The following is a 24,927-nucleotide window of genomic DNA, read 5'->3' on the forward strand; positions in this document are numbered from 1 at the left end:
TTTCTTCTAATTGCCTTTTCCAGAAGTAGAGTCAGGGAGAAAGTTTCTTGTGAACATTTCAAAAGCGCAAGATGCTGCAAAACTGACCCTCCCCCCACCCTAATTCTTATTTTACTACTCAATTCCATCTGCATCTGTTTGTGTGCAATTTACATTTTCTATATCTCAGCTGTGCTTGCAGCAACCCCTGACTCCCTCCCAGTAGAGAGGTGGGATGAGAAAAGCATGCTGAGAAGTGAAGCGGGCTGCAGAAATGGTTCAAAATACAAGCCCAAAGCTAGTTTCTATAAAAGATTAGCGTCTCTGTCAAAGTTGTGCACAGATCATTTCTCCATGTATTGGGTCTGGGTAAATTTACCAAACTGACCCAGTCCCACTTAGAATACTTCCTGACTGGTGCATCCTTAATTCCTGCTCTATGTGTGTGAGAAAGAGAGGCAATGCCCTTGATCCTGTTCCAGTTGTTTGCAGATTGTATCTGTCCTCCTAAATATCATCTCCACACTCCCAGTCAGTGAGTTTCTGTTTGCTACATCTTGCACAAATCCCTCTGTTTGGAGGTAATATCTAATGTACAGTATGTCTAGGAACCAAATAGACATTACACTATCCAGGAGAATAGATCTGCATACTATCCACAACCAGGAGTTAAGAGAAGGGGTTGCATAGAACTTACAATTCATATTATGGTAGCACCTTCTCGCCTTAACTGAGATTGGGTCTCATGGTGCAAGGCACTGTACAGACACATAGTAAGAAGGGTTTATAATGTAACTAGACAAAACAAAGCAGGACTCCTGTTCCCATTTTCCAGATGGGGAACAGAGCTATAGAGATTAGCTCAGTGTTGCACAGGAAGTCTCTATCACTTGGAAATCAAACCCAGCCTCCAGAGTCACACTGCCACACTTTAAGAACAAGACCATGCTTCCTAAAACAGAAGAAAGGGATATTGTCCCTTCTCTCCCTAGCTTGAGTAAGCAGTGCTTACTCCTCCTATCTCAATCACTGCCAATGACCCAATTCATTCTCTCTGGTTGTGAGCTAATCTTTCTCCTTTTCATACTGCATTTAAACCCAGACTAGGCCATAGCTTATTCAGAGAAGTACTCCTACTGCACTAGCACCTAAACAACATAGCCTTGGAAGGTGTGGAATCAAACAGAAAGATGCAGTAGCAAGTCACTGGGCTTACAGTCATGGTGCAGCAGCTACTTGTATTACAGGACACCAAGGTGATGTCTGTGCTGGGTTGTAAACCTGGATCTGTGGGACCTGGGTTTGTGGACTTTCTCCAAATCTGTGCTTGAGCATCCACACTGCAGTGTAAAGCTAGTATTACAGTAGTTGGATGCAGGTCTCACAGCCATGCTAACAAATCCATACTGCTGCCCTGTGTAGATCGTATGACTCCAGTCTGCAGCTTCATCTGTGTCCACACCGCAGAATGATAAGGTTCAGACCCAAGTCACAGCAGGACTTGGGCTCTGATCCACCCCACTAGCAGGATCCTAGGAGCTGGGTTCTGAGTGCTTGCTGACCCACGTCAGACTGATCTGTGTGTAGACAGAAGGGGAGCTTGGGCTCAAAACTGAGTCAGAGCTTGGGCTTAATGCACAGTGTAGACATACCCCAGAAGCCTCAATCGGGATCAGAGCCCCGTGATGCTAGGTGCTGCATGGACATTGTGTAGAAGGACAGTTATTGCATGTGCTCCAGGTTACAAAATTTATTCTGCATTTATTGTAAATCATTAGAATAGTTCCATATAGAGTGTTGCCTATTAACTTGAATGTAAGCCTGGGTCCTACAAAATTCCTGTTACATCTTAATTGAATAGGACATTTCACTTTCTAAGTCTTACTTTCTATGCTATTGACCCTAGAGGTGTTTGGATCTTACTAAACTGTTCAGGATCACCTAGACTGATTGGGTCTGCTTCTGCAAAACTCTGGACTCCCTAAACTCCCAGTAAGAGAGCTTGCCCAGGATTGGCCTGGAGTCTCCAGGAATTAAAGATAAATCTTTAATTAAAGATTGTCATGGGATTAAATCTCCAGGAATACGTCCAACCAAAACTGGCAACCCTACCTCTCAGGGAGCCCCTTCCACTCAGAAGGCAGGGCCCGAGCCCAGCCGGCTCACGTGGGCTACTCCTTCCCCAAACCTGGAAGAGCAGGACAGTGCTCCACCCCCAGCATCTGTCTCCTCTTGGACTGAGACAGGGCAGTGCCACTCTAAAAGATGTTGCTTCCCTCTGGGGCGCAGTGGGCAGCTGCGGGTCTGTCTACACTGCAGTCAGATGAGTGACTGCAGTGTAGGTAGGCATACCTGTGTTAGCCATGCTAGCTAGACTGAAGCTAAAAATGGCTGAAGCACAGGTTTCGATGGGAGCAGTACAAGCTGGGTACATAGTCGCATTGCGAGCCTGCACCGGGTTCTGTGCTGCCATTTCTTCACGGCTAGCTGGGTTAAAGGGCCTGACTACCTGAGCTGAAAACACCATTCCGCACCCTCACCATGATCCGCCCTCACAAGACAGAGCCTGTAGCTCATTCAAAGAGTGTTGTTTCCCCTCAAATTCTGAACAAGTAGGCACGGCAACAAGCCCCTTGTCTCCTGTTCATTTCAAAGAGCTCTTGGACCAGTGAGGCACTAACGTGAATATTCTTCTTCTTCTTTTTTTTTTTTTTGTAAATTGGACTGCAAATTATTAATTGGGCTTAATTTTGTAATCCTTTAGGTGCCATTCTTCTGCCCTCTTCAAATTATTACCGTGGTGCAACCTGCTTTTTCTGAGTAGGCGTGAGAAAATCTTTATTGTGACATTGCCAAGCATAAACTATGGATAATGAGGATAAAACTGTTAACATAAAAGCTCTGGTACTTAGTAAAATAAAGGAATAATGGTGGTATGACTCCGAAATTCCTTTTAAAAAACAAACCACTCTTTATTTTGGAATCATTAAGGAGAGTACTGCTCTATATTATAAAGACACAAAAGAAATTAGTGGATGATACAATGCTGCTAGGAGACGTGATCCAGGGTAATCCTCTGCAGAGGAAAACATGATTTCAGTATCTTTATGGCTCCTAGAGCTATTGTTCTCACTGCACAGAGGTGTCTTGCATTAGAGCTGTAATGTAAGGACTCTGAGCCTAACTATCAGCTGCCTTGTATAGATATATAGGACCTCAGAAGGAGTGAGGCAGTAGAAAATCTGACCAGGGCTGGATCTTGGCTATTTTTTTAAGATGGGTTTCTCATCCTTGGCATTGCAAAGAAAAGCTTGAAAATGTGACCAGAATGTAATCGATGCGGAGAGTTGCCTGAGTCTGTAGAGAGCTGAAATGCTAGCGCTGAGAGGGGTGAACTGCCTCATGCATCTTGACAGTCCATTACCTCCAACCACCTCAGCTGAGGTTTATGTGCGTGGCAGGAGGAGAGTACAGCAGCCCTTCCCAAAACAGAAACACCCCCGTTGCTGTTACCACCCGCTGCCTCCTGGAAGGAGAATGGGGAGAAAGAACGGCATGAGTTCCACTCTCCAGGGAAGTGTGGCCCTAGTGCTGCTTTTGGCTTCCCTGAGAGGGAGGAGAGAACTTCCCACCTGCCACCATTCTAGCTGGTGGGTGGGGCTGAAGGGGGAAAGGAGTCGTGACTGTGTCCTGCTGTGCCTATGGCCCCAGATTGCCTTAATCAAGGCCTTCAGACTTTCTGGGCCCTGGCTGTCTGACAGCTGATGACTCAGTCACCAGCACAGCTAAGGATTTACAGTTCCTGCCACTTCTAAAGCTGTCCAAATCTGACAGAATAATGAAGACCAGATGAAAGGACTGCTTGAGCCTGTCAGGCTTCCAGTCTGCAACAGCTTTTCCCTTGACTTCTTGCCATGTTGGTACTCTCCTGATAATTGCAAGAGGCATTTGAATTACCATCACACTAGCTCAGGAAAAAAACCTCACTCTATCTCCTTCGGAACAGAACCATGTGTTCCTACTTGTGTGCTCATATTTCCCCAGTCCTTGCTCTCAGATATTCTTGAGCACCAACTTCATTGCAAAGCACTCTCATTCCTTTGGTGTCTGTTTCTCCATGAAGCAGATGGATCATTCCTCCAAAGGGTTAGACTTGCAAGGCTTCAGTCCATGCATATTCATATCTCCTTTTTCTGCCTAAAATGCTTTCATCATTTTCTCCCAGTAGAATAATAGACCTTCACTAACTCATGTCCGTGTCTGAAATGTGCCCCACTTCCAACTGTCCATTGTTTCTGCTAGGTGGCCAGGAATTCCTAGCCTGCCTTATTTCATATCCAGTCCCCCTTTATTAACTGTACATGTGGTCTTTAACATGGCCTTTCTTTGCCTCATTTAAATCTGAGGCTAGGATTATACTTTTTTTTTTTTTCCCTCAACAAAATTAGAGAATTCTCAACACGGAACCCTAGATCACCTAACCCCTCCGCTCAATTTTGGAGGAGTTCAGCAATAAATCCAACCTTCTTCTGGTTTGGGCCTCTCAGAAGGCTGAAATGGAACCCAACGCTGGGATTGGCTTCTGCTCCATTTTTGACCTTCGTGACTTTGGCCATCTCTACAACACCAGTTCCCTTGGCAGCCTGGAAGAAACAGGCCAGATTTCAGCTGCCTTTAAACCTCAGTGTGACTTTGTATGACCAGAATAAAATGATCCTAGATTCTCAGATTTCTACTCCCTTCCTTCCCACAGTCAAACTCGTCTAAATAGTTTTGAGGGGTTGGCTTCTGTTTTCCTGATGAAGATTGTTACTGACGTTCTTTGGGTTGAGCAGCCACTGTACCTAGCCCCGGGGCTGCCCCACAAACAATTGAACAGCCAAATGGGATCAGCTGGGATGTTAACAGAACCACCACAACTGAGGCCTGGTCTACACTGGGGGGATCGATCGAAGTTACGCAACTTCAGCTACGTGAATAATGTAGCTGAAGTCGACGTACTTAGAGCTACTCACTATGGTGTCTTCACTGCAGTAAGTCGACGGCTGACGCTCTCCCGTCGAGTCTGCCTACGTCTCTCGCCCTGGTGGAGTACTGGAGTTGATCAGAGAGCGCTCGGTGGTCGATTTATCGCATCTAGTCTAGGTGTGATAAATCGACCCCCGCTGGATCAATTGCTGCCCATCGATCCAGTGGGTAATGTAGACAAGCCCTGATACTCCTCACTGGCTATCAAGGCCACACCTAGGTGGGTCTCTGCTCTTTACCTGGTGCTGTTACTTGATGAAACCGGCACAAAGTAGCAAAGGGAAGTGTTCTGGAATCTATGCCTACGGTCATCTTTTTGCTGAAGGTACATGACCACTTGAACAATATCTTCAACCCATATCACTTGGCCATGTTAAAGGTTGTTACACCAACTCACCTATACTCTCTTTATGACAGCTGTGTTGCCTTAGGCAAAGCCAAGTGAGGATCATACTTTGCTGTATGTTTCCACTTCATGTTGAACGACACTTACAGCTGTAGGATGAATGACATAACTTATGCAAATGAAATGGCTGTGCTGTTAAGAGGTCTGGCACTCTGTGGATTTAAGCAATCACTGATGAAAGGCAAACAACAAAAGGCTATCGTATCAGAGAGAAATTTACTTCAGGCAGGGTGACTTCTGCAGAAGAAGTTGAGCGCTAGAGTGTACATTGAGTGATAAACCGAATGGGTATGTCTACACTGCAATTCAGCAGGTCCGAGCGCCACACGCCTGAGTCAGCTGACATGGGCCAGCTATCAATGTTTAATTATAGTGTAGACATACCCAATGCATCTATCAGCTACAGCAGGTTAGGTTGGTTGGAAAGGCATGTTAGATTGCTGGGCTATTTAAGGTCTTCATCCTGGAAGTGCATCCACCCAGATGGATCTGTACACTTCTGCAAAGGCCTGGGGAAATCAGTGGGGCTCCAAGCAAGTGCAGGGGTCTGCCCACTTGACTGCAGTGACAGAAGCAGCAGCCTAGATCTTAGGGTCAGGTTTGGAACTCAGTTATACTGAAGAGAGGCATTTAGCTCCTAGGAGAGCCAATTAACTTTTGCGGGGGGGTGGAGGGGGGTTGGAAAAAAATTTTAGTGGTGGAAAATGGTTTTTCAACAAAATGGGAATGTTTACCTAAAATATCAGTTGACAAATTAAGACTTTAGGGGGGAATGAGGGCTGGGGATGGGGGTTGTTGTTTGTGGGTTTTTTGTTTGTTTGTTTTTTTACAAAAATAAAATAAATTGCAATATGTCTTGTAAGATCTTTTTGCAAGGAGAATTTTTCCTGACAAGCTCTAGTCCCTAGATTTTTCCATTGTTTAATAATACGTCTAATACTGGGTGCCCAGAGGCCCCATTGTGCTCAGTGCTGAAGATAAACATGGTTACATTTTAAATGGAACGGAGTAAGAGTGGGAAGGGAAGCAGAGTATCAGAGCTGTAAAATGATTTTTCCAAGGTCATATAGCAGCTCAGTGGTGGCAACCCTGGGAATAGAGCCCCAGGATCTTGATTCTCAGGCCAGTGCCTTGTTTGCTAGACCCGTGGTTTTCAGCCTATGGTCTGCCTAAGATTTCCAAAGGGGTCCGCACCTCCATTCAAAAAAATTTAGCGGTCCACAAATGAAAAAGTTTGAAAACCACTGTGCCAGACCATACTGCTGTCCTTGGTAATAACTGAACAAGTAACCTCACGCTGCAGGTGGTGTCCAACCAACATTGCATGCCTCTGAAACGTTAGAAAAAGAAAATGAAGCTAAACAAAATACCGGGGGAGTAATTTCTGTATTTTCTCTTTCCCCAAAGCCCAATTCACACTCCAGACCAAAGCTTTTCTAATTGCCCCATGATTTGCTGTTCAACAACAGTTCACATTGTACCATTCACAAGCCACCCACAAGTCTGCTGATGGTTGGCAGAGGCGCACAGATTTCGATGAAGTAGGCAAGCGCGTTGCAAAGATGAAAGATTGTGATGTGCCTCTGTATTTCCTGCTCTCCTCCAGACAGAAGAGTTGGGTGAGCAGCTGCCTCTAGGGATGAGTCTCATGCAGCTCCTGGGCCAACAAATTTTAAACTGGTTAAAGAAAGCAGGGGTTTTTTTGTTTTGTTTTCAGAAATCAATATGTAAAAGGGAAGTAAGGGGACTGGCAACTCACTAGTCATCACCAGTAATCTAAAGAACTTTTAACACTTGCCTTTAAACGAACGAACAAAAAAGAATATTATAATCAACCTCCATGTTTAATAAGACAGGCATAAGGCTTTCAAAAATATAGGCAAGCATAAGAATCGGCTTTGGCACATGCATCCCAAAAGATGCCCAGTACCAATTTGTATCTTGCATTTTTCTTGACAATCAGAGACCGTAAGACTTAAGCACCTTATGGAACTGATTAACATGTACGTTGTTTTTATCTTGGTCTAACTGACGGCTGAACGATCTTTTCAGAAGGCTTTAGCCTTTCTTGTGCTGCCCATAAACCAGATCCTGAGTATACCATTGGGATAAGGATTTCCAACCTTAAAAGAATTGCCAGTGGAAGAGGAACTTGGAGAAGAGTAGGGTGAATTATGTTATTCCATGGCCTGAAATAATATACGTTACTGGATGCAGGGGAGGATTTTCAGAGGCACCCAGATTAATGCCTATATGGCAGAAATACTGTGTTCCAGTAATGCCAATGTGTACAGTACAGGTAATCACTCTGCAGAGTTTTTTACCGGCAAAATAGAAATTTTGGGGTAGATTCATGCATGCCCTTTGGCTGCTTTGCCCCATTCTGGTCCTGGAAAGTACCCACGCCCCTATTTTTACTGGTTAAGTTATCCATTGCACTAGTGAATTACATGAGGGTCATCTTACCTCGTATAAGAAAATTAAGATACACCCCCAGTGGGTTAACTTCTAAGAATAGTGTCTTTACAGTGAAGTCTTGCTTCTTACTACATATTCCATCTGGCTTGACTGAGACAAAGGGAAGGCAAGGAACTTCTTTAGGGTCACAGTGAGTTAATGGTTCCTATTGGGTACACCCCAAGGTGCATCATAGATCTCATCTCTCTCTCTCTTCCCCCCCCCCCCCAAGATCAGGCCATATACAACCTCTTTAATAGTGTTGTCCAAAGTAATGTTGTGGAGTGTATTCTTAAAGTATTTCTGCATTGGGCCAGCTATACAGTGCCTTTCCTCCCTATTAACACCAATACTGTGTAATGTGTTAAAGCAGGAATTTCTTATTGTATGTTAGAAGTTGCACTTATAATCCCAGATGCTGCAGCATTGACATACAATGTAAAACATCCCCATTATTTGAATATTGATCCACAGTTGAAATAGGGTGTGGGGGGATGTGTGGTTGGACAAGTATGTCTAGGATATCTACCTACAGAAGATGACATTTGTCTTGTATAGAATTTTTTATCAGGATGTCTCAAAGTACTCAAACAGGAAGAGAAGTATCATTGCCCTCATTTTACAGATGGGGAAACTGAAGCACAGAGGTGAGTTGACTTGCCTGAGGTCACACAGCAGGTCATTGTCAGAGCCAGAAACAGAACCCAAGTTAGCTGGAGTCTCAGTCCAGTGTCCTGTCCATGTATGTGTAAAATACGTAAATAATACATTTAAATAAAATTTAGTGCTGATGAAAAATGTTGGCTTGACAACCCTGGAGCGTGAAGTCCTCTGTCCACAGAACAGGTAGAGCCTGGCAGTGTCAATGCAAGCTTCAGGTTCAATCTCCTTGTCATTTCAATCTTGGATAGCTCTGCTCATTCTACTCCAGCTCTTTCTCCACAGTCCACTGAACAGCTAGCTAGTGACAAGTTTTAGGTACTTTTTTGACCTGGTTTGGTTTTGAACCAGGGACTCACAAATAGAAGGTTCTATTGACAACATCCTGAACTGTCTCACTGCCCCCTATTCATACATATGCTTAAAATGTCTCACATTCATCTTTGATACGTGAAAGCCTTTATACATAATAATACTTCATTTTTATACAGTGCTCTTCATCTTTAGAGCTCAAAGGACTTCACAAAGGGCAGTATTATCCCCACTTCATGGATGGAGAAACTGAGTCACAGAGAGATGAAGTGACTTACCCAACGACACCCAGCAGGCCAATTGCAGGGACAGGAATTGAACTGAGGTCTCCTGTCCTAGTCAAGTTCCTTAGCCACTAAACTCTATGGGTCAAGCACTAATCCCACAGATGCATACGGGCTGTAAATCTAGCAAGATGTTTTGTATTTACACTAACATCCACTATGTGCTAGGCACTTTCCAAACATGCTGGGAGAATGGTCTCTGCTCTGGGGTGCTCATAATGCAAGGACTGACATGTTGACAGAGGTTAGAGGAAAGAAAACTATAAGGCAACTTGTGTAGTAAGTCTCTCAATTAATGTACATTGTGTGGGCCAAACTCTATTTGCAGAATTTGAACAATCTTGAGCTAATCTGGTGATAAACATTAGAGCTGAGTCATTAACTGTTTTATTTTTTTCAGTTTGCTGGCAAGTCCAGAAAATACAAAAAAAATTGTTTTTGGGTTGTACCAAACATTTGGTTTGACCCAAAATAAAATATTTAGTTTAGATTTTGAGGGGGGGGGTTAACTTTAATTTTTTAAATAAAATTGAAGGAAGGTTCAAAGCAAAGTCATCTTGAACCACAACACTTTGTTTCAGCAAATGTCAAATCAAAATATTTGACTTTTTTTTTAATTCTTTACTTTTTTGACACTAACAATTCAAAACTTTTGTGAATTTATGAAACATTTCGGTGTTGCTGAATTTCTGCATTTTTTGATGGGGGACTGGGGAGAGGAGTTTTGGCTAAAAATTTTGACTTCTCGCTAATAAAAATGCACGATCTTTGGAATAAAACTGAGCCTTCATGTTATAACAAAAGACATGGGGTGTCTCTGAGGATAGAGAAAATGTTATAATTAAGTAAACTGCAAGTCCTGTTTATCATCGCGTAGTATAATATGTGCTTGGTTTTGCATGCTACTTTATCTCAAATTGTACCCACAAGTCATGGGAGGGGGGGGAAATCTCAGTGTTCAACTCCATTAGATAAAACTTATTCTTTGAAATTCAGGGCAAGGAGCATATGGAAATTGCTACTGCAAGGAACAGACACTATGCCAAGAATAAAAATCAGCACACTGCAATATTGAAATGAGTGTCATTATGGGTTATTTTGAATCAGGCCATGACATGATTGAAATTCAATTACCTCTTCTGCTTTGAAGGGCCAAGTGACTTGGAGAACACAAAGTTGGAATGTCAGGATTAAGAAAACAAAGTGTCTATGTTGGTTGTAATTTTCCAATAACTCTTTGCAGCCTTGATGCTTACAGCCAATTCCAGGACCTACTGGGTTACATACAGCCAGTCTGAGACTCTGGATTCCTTGGTAAATGCTGTACTATGTGCAGTTGATGTCTAGTGCAGTTTATGCCTTTCCTCTCCTAATAGTCAAATCACATAGCCATGTTTATGACCTGCCTTATTACACTGAATCTCCATTATAATGAAATCTAATAGACTGAAACTTGTTAGAATGGCTCTTGTTTTTCTTGTCTCTCTATTGTATGCGTCTCTCCTTTTTCATTACAATACATGCCAGGATTGCGTTCTTAAAATCTTCAAGCACAACTGGTAGCTGGTGGTAACCCTTAAATAAAACTACCCTCAAATTCCCACAGTTTGTAGGTAACTGAGGGCTTGTCTACACTTACCGGGGGATCGATGAGCGGCAATCGATGTATCGGCAGTCGATTTTAGCAGGTCTAGTGAAGACCCGCTAAATTGACCGCCAATCACTCTCCCATCGACTCCTGTACTCCACCAGATGGAGAAGAGTATGGGGCGTCGATGGGAGAGCATCTCTCATCAACATTGCGTAGTGTGGACCCTGCAGTAAGTATTCATTTGAGTTATTCACGTAACTCAAATTGGGTAGCTTAGATCGAATTTCTCTTGTAGTGTAGACAAGGCCTTAGACTCTTGTAGTGTAGACAAGACATGCTTGTTACTTGCAAGCTTAGCCTTTGAGAAAGAGATTGGTGAAACTAACTTCAGTTGTTGGCTTGTTAGGTCTTTTCTTACTAAAAAAAAAAAAAACCCTTCAGTTCAGGTCCGTCAAAACATCTTGGCTTCAAAATGTTTCATTTTGATTTTGACAATTTTTTTTTTTTAGTTTAAACTTTGAAACAAAAAGTAGCTTCAGTCCAGAAAATTGAATTTTTTCACTCAAATGTGTCAGAATGTCCCATGTTGACAATACGGACACTCTTTTTTTCAAAACCTCTTCAAGTTGATAAATTTGAATCTGACCCTTTCCCATGAAAAGTTTTGGTTTGGACAAATCAGCATATTTTTTTAATTGAAAAACATTTTGCCAAAAATTTCCCAACCACCTATAGTAACTGGGGCTTGATACTGTAAGATGCTGAATGCTTTCTGAGAGCCAACCCCAGCAGTGACATATCTCACAGGAAAGGGTTCCCTGCATGAATGAATCCTGCCACTGCCAAGTTACCCAAGGAGAGAAAGGGTCACCATGTGGATGCCCATGGCCACAGCATGGGGGCTGGCCATGATGCAGGAGCATTGGCCTAGGGAGGCTATTATTTAGGATGTGCCTAGGGCCTCAGATTGCCTTAATCCTGCCCTATTTAAAGCATATGGAACACTTAAACTCTTAGCAGGTAATTAGTAGGACAAATAGGTAAACATCTTCTGCCTCTTCCTTGCATTTCATATCAGAGTCACCTCTAAGGCTATGTCTACACTACTGCCTATGTTGGCATAACTTATGTCACTCAGAGGTGTGAAAAAACCACTCCCCGAGCAACATAAGGTACACCAACATAAGCGCTTGTGTGCACAGCGCTATGTCGGAGGGAGACTCCTGCTGACATAGCTTCTTCAGCTTATGGAGGTGGTTTTATTATGCCAGTGGGACAGCTATCTCCCATTGGCATACAGCATCTTCACCAGCGTACATATAGACATGGCCTAATTTTCCACAGGCTGAAATGCCCGAGGCTCCATTTCTACAACTGTTAGTAATAAGGTTTCCTTATATCCTGATTTTGCTGAGACAGACCTGGTTTTTTCCTCAGAACTTCTTTCATGAAATCAAGAATTGGACATATCAGGTGTCCTGAATCAACATTTGGGACCAGGATTTCATTCTTGTGGGTTCTTTATGACTACCAAAAACAAATGTTTTTTTCATGTTCCTTGTAAATACTGCAAAATAGAATTTGCTTACACAGTCCAGTGGAACAAGTGTTCAGTGGGATGATCAGTGACTGGAGTGAAGAGAAGTTGAATAATTGGGAAAGAGAGCACCTTAGGCCACGTCTACACTACCCGCCGGATTGGCAGGTAGTGATCGATCTATCAGGGATCGATTTATTGCGTCTAGTGTAGATGTGATAAATTGATCCCCAGTCGCTCTGCTGTCGACTCCGGAACTCCACCAGGGCGAGAGGTGGAAGCGGAGTCGACAGGGGAGCGGCGGCCGCTGATCCCGCGCCGCGAGGACACGAAGTAAGTGATTCTAAGTCGATATAAGATACGGCGATTTCAGCTACGCTATTCTTGTAGCTGAAGTTGCGTATCTTAGATCGATTCCCCCCCCTCCAGTGTAGACCAGGCCTTAGAGAGTGTCTATAAAGTGGATGTTAATTGCTTGTTCAGCATTTCATAATACATTCAGAACACTGAATGACTGGAAGATTTTTCCCAGTAAAAGTGTCTGTGTAACTATTTGTAGGCAGTGGTGACACCAGCACACGAGTTAAATAAAGGTCACCTCCATCTTTTATTTGCCAACCCTGAAAAGTCACTGTGAAAGAATCCCAATTTTTTATTTTGAAAATGTGATCACTTTGGCTCTTTTTTCATAAAATTGTATTGGTTTTCATAAAGACTTACAATAATTTGTTATGCTCAAGCTGATCTTAATACAGAGTGGTTATTTCTAGTGCTGGGTGAAATATTTTTTTAGAATAGTAAATACACTAAAAATGCATTTTGGGGGGGGGAGGGGGGCACCAACACTTGGGTCAAATTTGGCAAATACGTTTGGCTGAAAAAGTCCGGGGTTTTTTTGTTTTTGCTTTTGTGCTAAAAATGTCAAAACATTTTGTTCTGATAACTGCCACATGAAATATTTTGACGTTTTGAAACACAACAGTATTTCATTTTGAAACTTTTATATCTTTTTAAAAAATAGCTAACTCCCAAAAGAGAACAGCGCGCCCCCAAATCATTTTGGGTAGAATAAAATGTTTCATTTGACTAGAAACTGGGCTGGGACGGGCAGGAGGGAGATTCATTCAGAAGAACCAAGTTCCGTTTTGATTTGACCTGAATCAACTCTTTTTTTTTTTTTTTTTTTCTTCTCCTCTCCAGATTTTTTTGGTTAGGTCCCCAAACTGAGAGATCCATTTATTCATTCAGCTCTAGTTATGTCCTACCATTACAAGACAGCTGACTAACTTAGCCTTTCCTAATCTATTAGCCCCTTCCCCTTATACTTGGTATATTCTTTGTTACGATAGATACACCTGCTTATTAGGGCTACATAATTTTGCAGACAGTGTATATATGTGCCCCAATTGACTGTCAGTTACTTTAATAAAAGTAAAAATAAAGCTGATGGTGCATTACTAATGCAGTGAAAGTGCTTCACTTTTTTCACCTTTGCTCCTCTTTGAACAGCTGCTGTATGTATCAAGCATACATCCATTTTTATTACATAATAGCTGAATTCATTTTAATCAAGAAAACAAGAGTGGTAGTTTACGGTAAATGAAACGTGCATGGGATTATAAAATTCTGTCTAGATGAAAATGTGAGTGCCATGCAGCCATTCATTGCCCTCTTCTCAGGACAAATTTGGAAGTTACATGCCAGCCCTAGGAGCAGATTAAAGACCAAATTATGACTCCCATGCTCCCGCTTCCTTCTCAGGAGGGAGTGGTGGATAGTCTAGCTGGTGATTGTGGGAAGGAGGGCTCTTCCTACTTCCCACCACTCTCTGCTCACTCACTTGCAAGGAAGGGAGTATTGGGTGAGCAATTCCCCAAAGGCCGAGGTCACAATCTGCACGGGAGGGATCAGGGGCAGTGGTTTCCTTACTCCCTTATCGGGCTTAATAAGGGCTGTGATGTGTAGCCCATAGAGAACACTTGATAGGCACAATCAGATTCTGTAGGACCAATAAGACAAGACTGATTTTAAAATCAAAATTGGTGGGCTGTGCCAGGGAATATGCATTTTTTCTTTCAAATACTTTTGATAAGAACAGTTTTCTAATGACTTCCAATGGCTACCTATTGTTCTATGGTGGATGGTTGGGGGAGCTTTTGCCTGCACCTGTTGAAGTCAGTTGCAAAGCACCCAATGATTTTACTAGTTTGGGACCAGGGCCTTTGTGACTTTATTTGTGTGGGTGGAAGGCATGAGGTTGAGGTAACCAAGTCATTCTATAATCTAGTCGACCAGGCCTACCTCGAAGAATTTCTTGGTGCTGCCCAATCATGAAGAACCCAACATCACAGCTTGATGATCAATTGCTGTCCGCTGGTCAGATAGAAGAAATCAGATTTCTCCAGCATTTCCTCAAACATAGGCAGGCCTTTCAGCCTAAAAATGACTATGCTAATCTTAATGTCAGAAGTCAGTCAAGTTAAGACTTGCTTCGCAGCAGCTTGTCCCTTGCTACTTTCAAAGCCTATGGGTATGTCTGCACTGCAAAAGATGTTCTTAACTGATTTTAGCTATCCCAGGTTCAAATAACAATGAAGACACAAGTACTTGTCTTTTAATCTGGACTAGAAGCTCATTCAACCTCAGGATCCCGTATGTCTTTACCTGTAGCTGCTAACTTGAGTTAAAAGCAGATGAACCATGTCTTCACTGCTGTTCTAACCCATATTATCTAACCTGCGTTTTTTTCCACAGTATAGACATACCCTATGAAGCAGCAATAACATAAGAAGAGAAGACTCTTCATACACTTAAAATGCTGAAAAACAAATAATTGCCGATAGTCTCCCCTTGCTTATTTTATAATATAATTGTCTTTAAACTATTTTTGAAATCCGATGCATTTCTTTTGTATCTACTAGTTAACCAACCTAACTTGTCGCATTGGTTAATCTTCCATCAGGCCAAAATATAATCATATTATCATGAAGACACTGTTGTTCTTCTTGCTAAAGGCATCTGAGAAAAGGTCCTTGAACAAAGCTCATCTTCATGTACTGCCCCCCACAGTGATAAATAGTGGGGCCTGGTTTGGGTCCCTTGTTGCTTCACATGTCTGAATAGAGTTCTTCTGGGTGCGGTCCACTGGCTCCTTGAACTCCATTGAGAAGCAGTTGGGGTCTGCTCAGCGTTCCCCTGCGGATCACTTGTTTTAGCCCTATGGCCTTCACTCCCATCCCTGTTTTCTCTCTCTCTCTATTTTTTTTTTTTTTTTTGGTCCCTCCAAACTCAATTGTGGCCTGTAATTTTGGGCAAGCCCAAGCCTGACTATCCCAGTATCTGAAAAGATGCAGTGGTAAACAGAGGAGCAGATTTGCTGGTATGCTCTGGTTGCTTTGGACTATTCCAATGACACAAAGCAGCTATAAATGTGGCCTAACTGGCCAATTGGTCTGTATAGGTGAATCCAGTCCCCTGTTTTCAAAGAATTGGCACAGACTAGTCCATTATTTCCAAAGAATCAAATCCTGACATTCTTACTCAGTTCTTAATTCTTTATTCACACAAGCCAACCGTTGATATTTTTAGGCCTCATATAGAAAAACCTTCTCCTCATCCATCTCACGGAGAGAGAGAAAATTCCCATATACCCATTTCCCCCTGTCCCCAAACAATGAATACATATTGGACATTCCACTGCTCAACCATATCCAAAAGCAAAAATCATACCACTACCTATGTTCATTTACAACTGATATTATGCATACTCAGTGCTGCTCTTCACTTTTCTAAGTTTAGTGTCACTGGTAATCACTGTCAGTCACAGTACATGCAGATCAGTGTGCGATCAGATACACCCATGCCAAGTGAGCAGGCTTTGCCATTCCCAAATTCACATGGGAAGCTATGGAAAAGTGGCAGGGCTTGTTGCCTTGAGGGCAGATTCTGTGAGGTACTGAACTCCTTCAACTCTCTCTGAATTCAGCAGATGTTGGGGGTGCTGAGGGAGTGCTGAGCACCATATACAGCTGGGGGCTAGCACTCTAGGTTTTATCCCATGTCCTTTACATCCTCGGGTTTGTGACCCCTGGATTAGGGATTTTCTCACCCTTGTATGCTACGTTTCCTCATGATTTATTATTGTCAAGCTCTAAATACAGCCAAACCTTTCCAGTCATTTCAGTGGGATTGTTGGCTTTGAAAGGAATGAAGAGTTGGACGGAGCTTTAGACCTCAATTCAGCAAAGCTTTTAAGCACACATTTAAAGTTTAAGTATGTGCAGAAGGACTTTGCTGAATGAGCAAGACAGACAAGACCATATCTCTTAGAATGCCTAGGAAACAATTTTCAGGGGACCAATCCACAAAGAAAACTTAAGTTTAAAAAAAAAAAAAAGCTCTTAATCTGAAAATGTAGAGTCATGTTTTTCCCTGTGAGGAAAATCCACAGAAGGCAGCAAATCCTACAGGTGGGTGTGGCTTCCCCTTCCTTTATGGAAGAGGCAGGAGGTTTGGTCTCTTAAACTTGGGGATAGCTGGATACTCATACAACTTTGCTGGTCCTTGGCAGTGTCACTTCTTCAGGATTCATGCTGCCGTTGGCTGCTCGAGCGGAAGCCGGGGAGGGTTGTCCACAGGAATTCTTTGCATCAACATTAATTCAGAAACAGCATTCTGATGAGATCTGGGGGCTCAGACTATTGAGCCCCAGCACTGGTTAGCAGGGGGTGCTAGCCCAGTGACAGAGCTGTTATGCCTTGCCCGGCCACAAGTGGGTGCCTAGAAGTGCATTGACTCTCCGTGGCAGTTTAGGACTTCTTTGAGCCACCCTGAGATGCTAGAACTTTGAACCAGTGTTCAGATCTTCCTACATGCCTGTACAGCACCCATCAGAATGAGGCCCAGATCCTAGTTGGGACTCTAGGTGCTGCTGTAATGATGATGCTAGAAACCTGCATCTCTAGGCAGGGTAACTATGCCTGTTCTTGTGGGGCAGTGGATCTTATCCACTGTAACCAGGGTAGAAGAACTGGAGTCCCTCCTGAGACAGTGGGAACTAGGGACTGGGTCAGAAAACATCCTGCAGGGGAAAGTACAAACAGCCAAGCCTGGTGAGAGAGCTTAGGTAAGATTTGTTCTGTTGCTATTTTGAGTTACCAGAAAGGGAATAAATTTGTAACTGACTTTGATCTTTGCTCATTGCTTTGTGCTTACCCCCTAATTCATCTTTTTAATATTTAATTCTTCTTTTCTTTTACAACCACTTCCATCATTTAAATCAAAATTAAACATGGCTTTTAAACAGCTATAATTGATTTTTAATTCACTGGTCAGAGTGCAGTTAATATAAACAAATGAGATTTTACTTCCATTTCCAGGTACACTTAATTAGAGGCACAGCCAAAATAAAATTACAAAATTTAACTCAATACATAACAAGGTTTTGGTAGGTGTGTGCGCACACACACAAATGCTCCATTATTTTAATGAAGGTATATTAAAAAAAGAAGTTGTTTTATAGTTTTAAAAGCCACTGTAGCAAAATAACCCCTTCAGAGAAAAGAGTTACATGTAATTAGAGCTGCCGATCTTGGATTGTTTGTTATTTATCTTGGATTCCTTGTCATACGTGTTGTCGTCTGCCATTGCAGAGTGTGTACTGTAGCAACTCTACAAAAGACAATTGGTGTAAGCATATCTGGCACCTCTGGAAATTGGAATTAAAATTTTGTCCTTTCAAAACACTCAGCAGAGGAGTTTCTCTGAAATTAACATTCTATTAGTGATGTGGAATTATTCCCATACCTGTTTCCTTCAGTTCACACAAAGAAAAATCCCCAGGGTGATTAATTCAATCACCGCTCTCTATTAAAAATCTGGAAGCTGCATAACTGACCTGCCCCTCCTCTTACATTCTCGGTGCTCTCTTTTTAAAAAGCCGATAACAGATCCTTGCACCGAGACTGATGGGAGAGTTAGAATATTAAAATATATTGTGCTGTGACTGATAATTAAGAAAATCACAAACAGTTGTTTGGCACAGCCTCAATAACGGTGCCTTCCAGCTGGAGTGGAATAGGGTGACATATTTCATTTTGGTCTATTAAATTTAATATGGGCATTCAGAACAGAGGTTTATAAGACCTTAGTTGAACTTGCATTGGAATCTGGCTGCCTCTGTCAAATGCAGTCATACAGGAGGAAGGCATCCCATGTCAAGAAAGCACTTAGGCATGAACTTAATTCCTGCTGATGTTGGTAGGACTTAAGCATGTACTTAAGTGCTTTCCTGAATCAGGGGGTGGGGGTGGAGGAGGGGAGCTAGGGCCTGATCCAAAGTCTTCAGTGGGTGTTGGGGATCAGGGCTTTAGGGCCTGATCCTGTAAAGTACTGAGTGCCCTCCACTCATGTGTTGGTCAGTAGGAGTGGCGCCTTCACGATATAACTGTCAGCTGACGGTCCCAAGCAAGATTCCTATTCAAGAAGGGCCCCTGCGAGCATTTAGCGAGTCTGACCCACTGCGTGTCTGTGAGCAGCACATGTGCTAATGCTCAAGGAATAAGCAAGCATGGCATTTTCTTCCTTCTGACGTCACTTAAACACTGAGTTTCTCCAAGCCATAGCTAATAAAGAGCATTGGAAAAGAAGAAGGGCCCCCCCGAGGCTCCCACTCAAAAATGCAGGCGTCAGTGAACTAAGTGTGCAAGTAGAAATGCCTGAGCACTGTTGCATGCGCCGAGGCTGTGTGCACGCAACTGTAAGACTTGCACATTCATAGGCCGTGTGTGCACATTGGGCCTCTTGTACATAGATAAAAGCACACATGTTTAAAAATGCAGGGCTAGGCACGCTGCCATTGACTTCAGTGGGAGCAAGATTGGCCCCTATAACTGTAACCTTCTTCAGGGCCTTTTTGACCCAGGTCAAATGTGGTGTTAATTAATATCAGAGTCTTCTCTTTGTGGATCATATCTCCCCTTAACAGACAGATTTGATGATCAAGGAGGTGGTCTTAATCTCTAATTCCTATCAATTATATGCATATGTTGGGGTAAAAGCCTGGATTTTTCTGCCACCAATACAATTCTGGCTTTCAAAGGAGTTTTACCCATGACTTCCAAAGTTATTTTCTCTTACTTAGTAAGAACTGAAGTTCCAAATGGCTGCAGAGAAAGAGCCAAATATAATATCATTGCCTCTTCCTCCTGCATCAATGGTGGCAGGTATCCAGGGCCTTGCAGATTTGCTTCCTGGTCAGGGGTGACATTTAGGGACGGGGGCACCTCCCTCCCCGCCAAGTTTTGTACCTGTGGCTGGAAGTGACCCCCAACCCCATTTTCTCCTCCCTCTCCTCACCTGCCAGGAGTTGCTCCCCCCCTCCCACCAAAATCTGAAATAGTGTCCTTGTTCATGGTGGAGGGGAAATCAGGGATCTACAGTCTATTCTAAGTATAATTTGCTTTATTTACACACACAGATCCCAGTGCCAGCACAGAAATCTCACAGGCAGTCTGCGGAAAATCCCCTTTTCCAGGACTCTCAGTCGACACCCCCACTGGACTAATTTTGTAGTTAGAGAACTAGTTGTTGATCCCATTCCTCAAATTCAGAGACTGAAGTTCTTGGAGCTATGATTTTGTTAATCAGGAGACTTTATTATTCCTGAATAAAATTTGGTTTTATTCCAAGGATTTCAGATAAGTAAGGCAGAAGAAGAGTATCTTTTTATTTTCAACTATTTTATATTATAAAATAACTGCATTCCTAGTGTGGACATTTGCCTTTGTTAAGCACTGGTTCCACATGCTAGCAAAATACATTTCTGTGGGTTGCTCTGTGGGACTAGACAGTGGAGAGCTGGAGAGCAGCCCCCAGGATGGAGCAAGCACCGGTGATGAACCCTGATAATAGGGCAGGATCTGGACTTCCTGGGAGGATGTGGTCAACTGAAGAAGAAAGAGGGATGCCAGGTCAAGCCCGAGAGGGGCAGAAGTGGATTTGTAGTTTTAGTTTGGGATTTTGTTGGGGTGGCCTCCAGGGGGCAGCCCTGTGAGTCCTGGCCCTGAAAGAAGGGTGAACTTAGAGAGGCTGTGGGAAAGGCCTATTGACAGGTGTGGTAGGAAGAAGACCAGGGAGGCAGCAGCAAGGAGTCTGGCAGAGTGAACCTTGACTGCCTGCCCTAGGGTCCCTGGACTAGAACCAGGGGTCAGCAATGTGTCCTTACATGGACACAAGTGTGCATGGTAAAAATATTGAGGTCCATGGTAATTAAAAAAACAACAACAACTGAATGACGGAATAACATAACCTCCCTCCCCCCGATGTCCGTCACTAAATACGGTAATTTTGTCAAGTGTCCGTCGCGCAACTTGGTGGTGCCAACCTCTGACTAGATCCCAGTGTAGTGGGAGGCCCTGGGTTCCTTGTCTAGCCATTACTACACTGCACCCACCCATGACAGAGCATGCTAGCAGTGCGTCTGCTCTTCCACACGGCACAGCCAGTTCCTGCATTTGGGGTGACATATGAAGAGCCCTCTCTGTGTGCCCTCAGTGGCATACAGCACTCCAGAGGCATTAGGACTGTGTTCCTCCTCCACGTCCCCGCCCCCTGTGTCTGCTTGCAAGTTTCATCAGTGCAATGTATTTTATTTCATGTGAAGTCTCTTCAGGTTGTTTTTTTCCTTCCACTGATGCCCAGTCACATGAGACGCTCAGCATCCTTAACTCTCAATGTGTCAATGGGAGTCGAAAGTGCTCAGCACTTCATGAGATCTGGGCAGCCTGCTTAATCAAGATGGTAGGCCATTCGGTTGGGTATCTCAAAACAACCCCGTGGAGGCTCTGATATTTTATTCTCTGAGTCTCTGATAACTGAGATGATGACTTAATTGACCCGTTCCTCTTGCTAGTGGTGTGTGTCTGTGTCATCTGGGAGAACTAGACCCATGGCTGAATGTTGAGAACAATAGAAATCTGTTCTTATTACTCTTCCCTGCCTTTTCCTTCCATTTTTCCTGTGGTTTATTTTGTCCAAAGAATAAAGATCTTTTCAGTGGAAGAGTAGAAAAACTGGAGTTAAACTTCCATTTATAATTTTCCACCTCTTTAAATATAGAATGATCTATCAAATCCTAACAATAGGATACTGCAGGACATGCATTAATGACCCGTTAATGCACTTCTCAGGTTGCTAATGGCCCATTACTGCTCTTTTCTCATGTCTTGTTGCATAATTCTAGGCAAATCCAAAAGCAAGGGATGGCAAATAAAAAAAAAAAAAAAGCTGGAGAAACAATATTTTCCAGTCATGAACATCAGACTTCAGTTTTCTCTTGGTTTTAAGTATGTTATTTTGTTATTGATGTCTTTCAGTACTGTGATGGAAACCAAATCTTGTAAACTAAATAGAAAGTCTTTGATAGGGACAAGTTTAGTCCATTAACACCCTAAATCAAAAGAAGCTGCTTCCTCTGATGTGCTCATGCAGCCCATTTTCACGTATGCAACACCACTTTAATGATTCATTTGTTTCCTAGGCTTTGTTCACTAAAATTCCAGATGACAAGCCCATGACTTTTGAATGGCTGCATCTCTGGAGTAGACTTAAGGTAACAAATAAAAGCATCAACAGCCATAGTTCCAGACGCGGCTTCTGCTTTTGAATGCCTCTGTGTTTCAGTGCCTTCAGGTGCGCACCCAGCAATGGAGGTACTCCAGATGAGAGGCCAGTTATGAATAAGGTGGCCTCAGAGGGACCTTACGGTTCTAAAATTTCATTTTGCCAATATATATGCCTGCACCAACTCTTCCAAATGTTGGGGAATCCTGTGAAAATTTTGCAAAAATAGTCATCTTTGCAATGAAGAGATGCAGAATCACAGCTTCCAAATTGAAACAATTCATTCTAAAATGCCCTAATTATAGTGCAAAAAAATTGTAAAAACTCTTGAAAATAGGACAGATATTCAATTTACAATGAAGTGGAAACATGCTCACATTTCCAGTCGTTCAGGTAATGAATATTTTGCCTGACACCTATCTCTACCTATGATAAAACCAATCAGCCTAGCATGGGATAGTTCAGAAGTTAAGGGGGTAGGAAATCCTGGCTCCATTGAAGTAAATGGCAAAACTCCCACTGACTTCAGTGGAGCCAGGTTTTCACCCAAGATTTTTTTCACTCTGCAATTATTGCTTCATCTGATTGGTTTTGCAGCATTCTCCTATGTAATAGTGTGTCATGACGCATTGGGACAAGTAAAGCCTGACAAAACTTACCACTGACTTCCTTAGTTGCTGGCAATTTCTTTAAAAACAACATGGTTACATTTTATATTAAGGGTATATTGTTAAATAGTTTTAGAGGGCTAATAAATAACAGATGTTAGTCAATTGGTTGTTAGAGACTGATAGGTCAAAAGGTTGCTACAGGACCTGCTGACATGCTTATAACCATGTAGAACACGTGCTTCTCGTGTCTGTAACAGGTTTATAACATCTATTAATCATTAACTCTCTATACAGTATTTAGAAATGTATTAAAGTATGACAATTTATACTGGGTTCATTATGTATTTGAATTATGAAATCATACAAATGATGAAATATAGCCCATTCTTCTTCCACTTATGACTTGGTCCTTATAATATATATTCTAGTTCTTCATCTACACACAGGGAAGATGGGGACTTTAGTTTTACCATGAGGTAATCTTGCTGAAGTCAGCGCTATATCTCCATCTAGGATTAATCTCGCCTAGTTTACCACATAGTAAAACCAAAATATCTTTCTTCACTGTGTTTTTACCTCAAGGTAGCTCATGTGCCTTAGTTACGCTGAGGTAAAAAATATACTTATTTTTTTAAAGCAGTGAGGCCTGGATGGTGATAGGAGTTTAGCGAAGGAGGGTGAGGTTATTAGCACAAAAGCATTGCATGAGGAGTGTCATGAAAGATGACACTAACTTCATGAGTGTGAGAATTTGTGGGGCGGGGGGAGTAACAATGAATTGCTGTGACTAGCAGTAAACAGCCACCATTTACAAGGGTATGCAGATGTGGGGGCTTCTCAGGCTGTCATTTTTATGAGTAGGTTTTCCTCCTTTGAGCATAATAGTAGTCAGGAGAGAGAGAGGACAGATTGCCAGATGTCTCAGTTCTATGTGGGCTGTGCTGGAAAGGTGTTATGAAGCAAGTCTGCTGGCAACTGCAATGAGGTAGAATTGATTAGAAGATGCAGAGGATCAGAGGAAAGTAAAGTTCATGCATTCCCACAGAGATGCGAAGGAGGAGAAAGTAGAGGGACTGACCAAGAACAAGTAGTGCTGGAAGAGCTCAACCCTAGGTGTGCCCAGTTGCCAAACAGCCTGAAGAGAAAACTGGCATGATTTTGTGTGGGATTTTAAACTATGTCAAACCCCAATGGTAGCAATTCCATCGCTGTTCAAGCAGAAAGTAACAGTGCTGCTGGAGGAGGAAGTGATACGCATAAGAAAATGTGTTCTTGCGAGGCGGTTGGGAAAAACACATGCGACGACATGAGAGGAACATCTGTGCATCATGCAATAAAGCTTTGTGCTGTAAAGGAGCAACAGGAAGTGAGATGGCTTGGAGTGGGAGATGGGAGGCAAAGAACCAGGCCATGTGTCACCAGGTACAATCCCACGGAAGTCCTGCTTGAAGCATGATTTCCATGGACACCAGTGGAGTTGCACCAATTTATATCAGGGCTGCGTTTAAGTACAGAACCCCTCAATGAGTGGCACAGTCTTGGCAGTCTCACCCACTCCAATCCAAAGGCAGCTCTTCACAAGAGAGGCAGGTGTTGAAGGCAAGCTACCCATTCAGATGGTGCAGCCTACCACTAAAAAGGCATCTTAATATTTTTTTTTTTAACAAACATAGCCAAAAGCATCCTATATTCCTTGTGTTAAATGGAGAGGTGGCCAAAGCCCACACACACACTGCATGATGAGCCATTTTCCTCTATAGATGCCAGGAATGTAAGGGAATTTGTGTACAAAGCTGCTAGAAAGAAACACATTCCCAGCAGATCCTCCTTGTCCACCAGAGCTGTAAAATATCTCCCCTCCTCCGAAGCGACAGTGGTGAAAAGTACCAAAGACATGCTTGGCAGTATGTGAACTAAAGGGAAGTGCAGTGATTTATAAACAAGGCTTTCCACAGGTGTATCTACCAATGTAGACAAGTCCCTTCCAAATGTGGAAAGCCTGATTCTGACTGGGGACTCTGGCCGCTAATGGCATAGAAGTAATAATGATTTAAAATGCAAGCTCTTGAAATGTACAAAGCTAGCACCTACACCGTGGCCCATTGCTTCTTAGAGAAGCCTGGCGTTCTAAGTGCTGTCTAGAGGGAGATATTTAACACTGCTGCTACAGGTACCTCAGCAAAATTGCTTCAACCTTAGCAGTATTGCATGGCCCTTTATGTCATTCGGTAGAAGTAATAACCCTTCACTAAATAATTTAGCCTGAAACATTTTGCCACATAAAAATATTTTTTTCCTTTTGATAAACACTTATTCTGACCAACTGCACCATAGCCATTTTAAAAGGACAGCAGCATGAGGCTGGCTTTTCCATAGAACATCTGTAAACTTTCTATTTTGCATATTTGCATATATGCATATTTTGTATAACCTGATTTATT

General features: G+C 42.7%; 1 long non-coding RNA gene across 2 annotated transcripts in view; it reads left to right on the forward strand.

Annotated features, from left to right (window-relative positions):
* Window positions 1–24,927, forward strand: part of LOC141999452 (uncharacterized) — an 87,540-nt gene that overhangs the window by 45,800 nt on the left and 16,813 nt on the right. The window lies entirely within an intron of this gene.

This window comes from Natator depressus, chromosome 15, assembly GCF_965152275.1.
Source record: "Natator depressus isolate rNatDep1 chromosome 15, rNatDep2.hap1, whole genome shotgun sequence".
Lineage (NCBI taxonomy): Eukaryota > Metazoa > Chordata > Testudines > Cheloniidae > Natator > Natator depressus.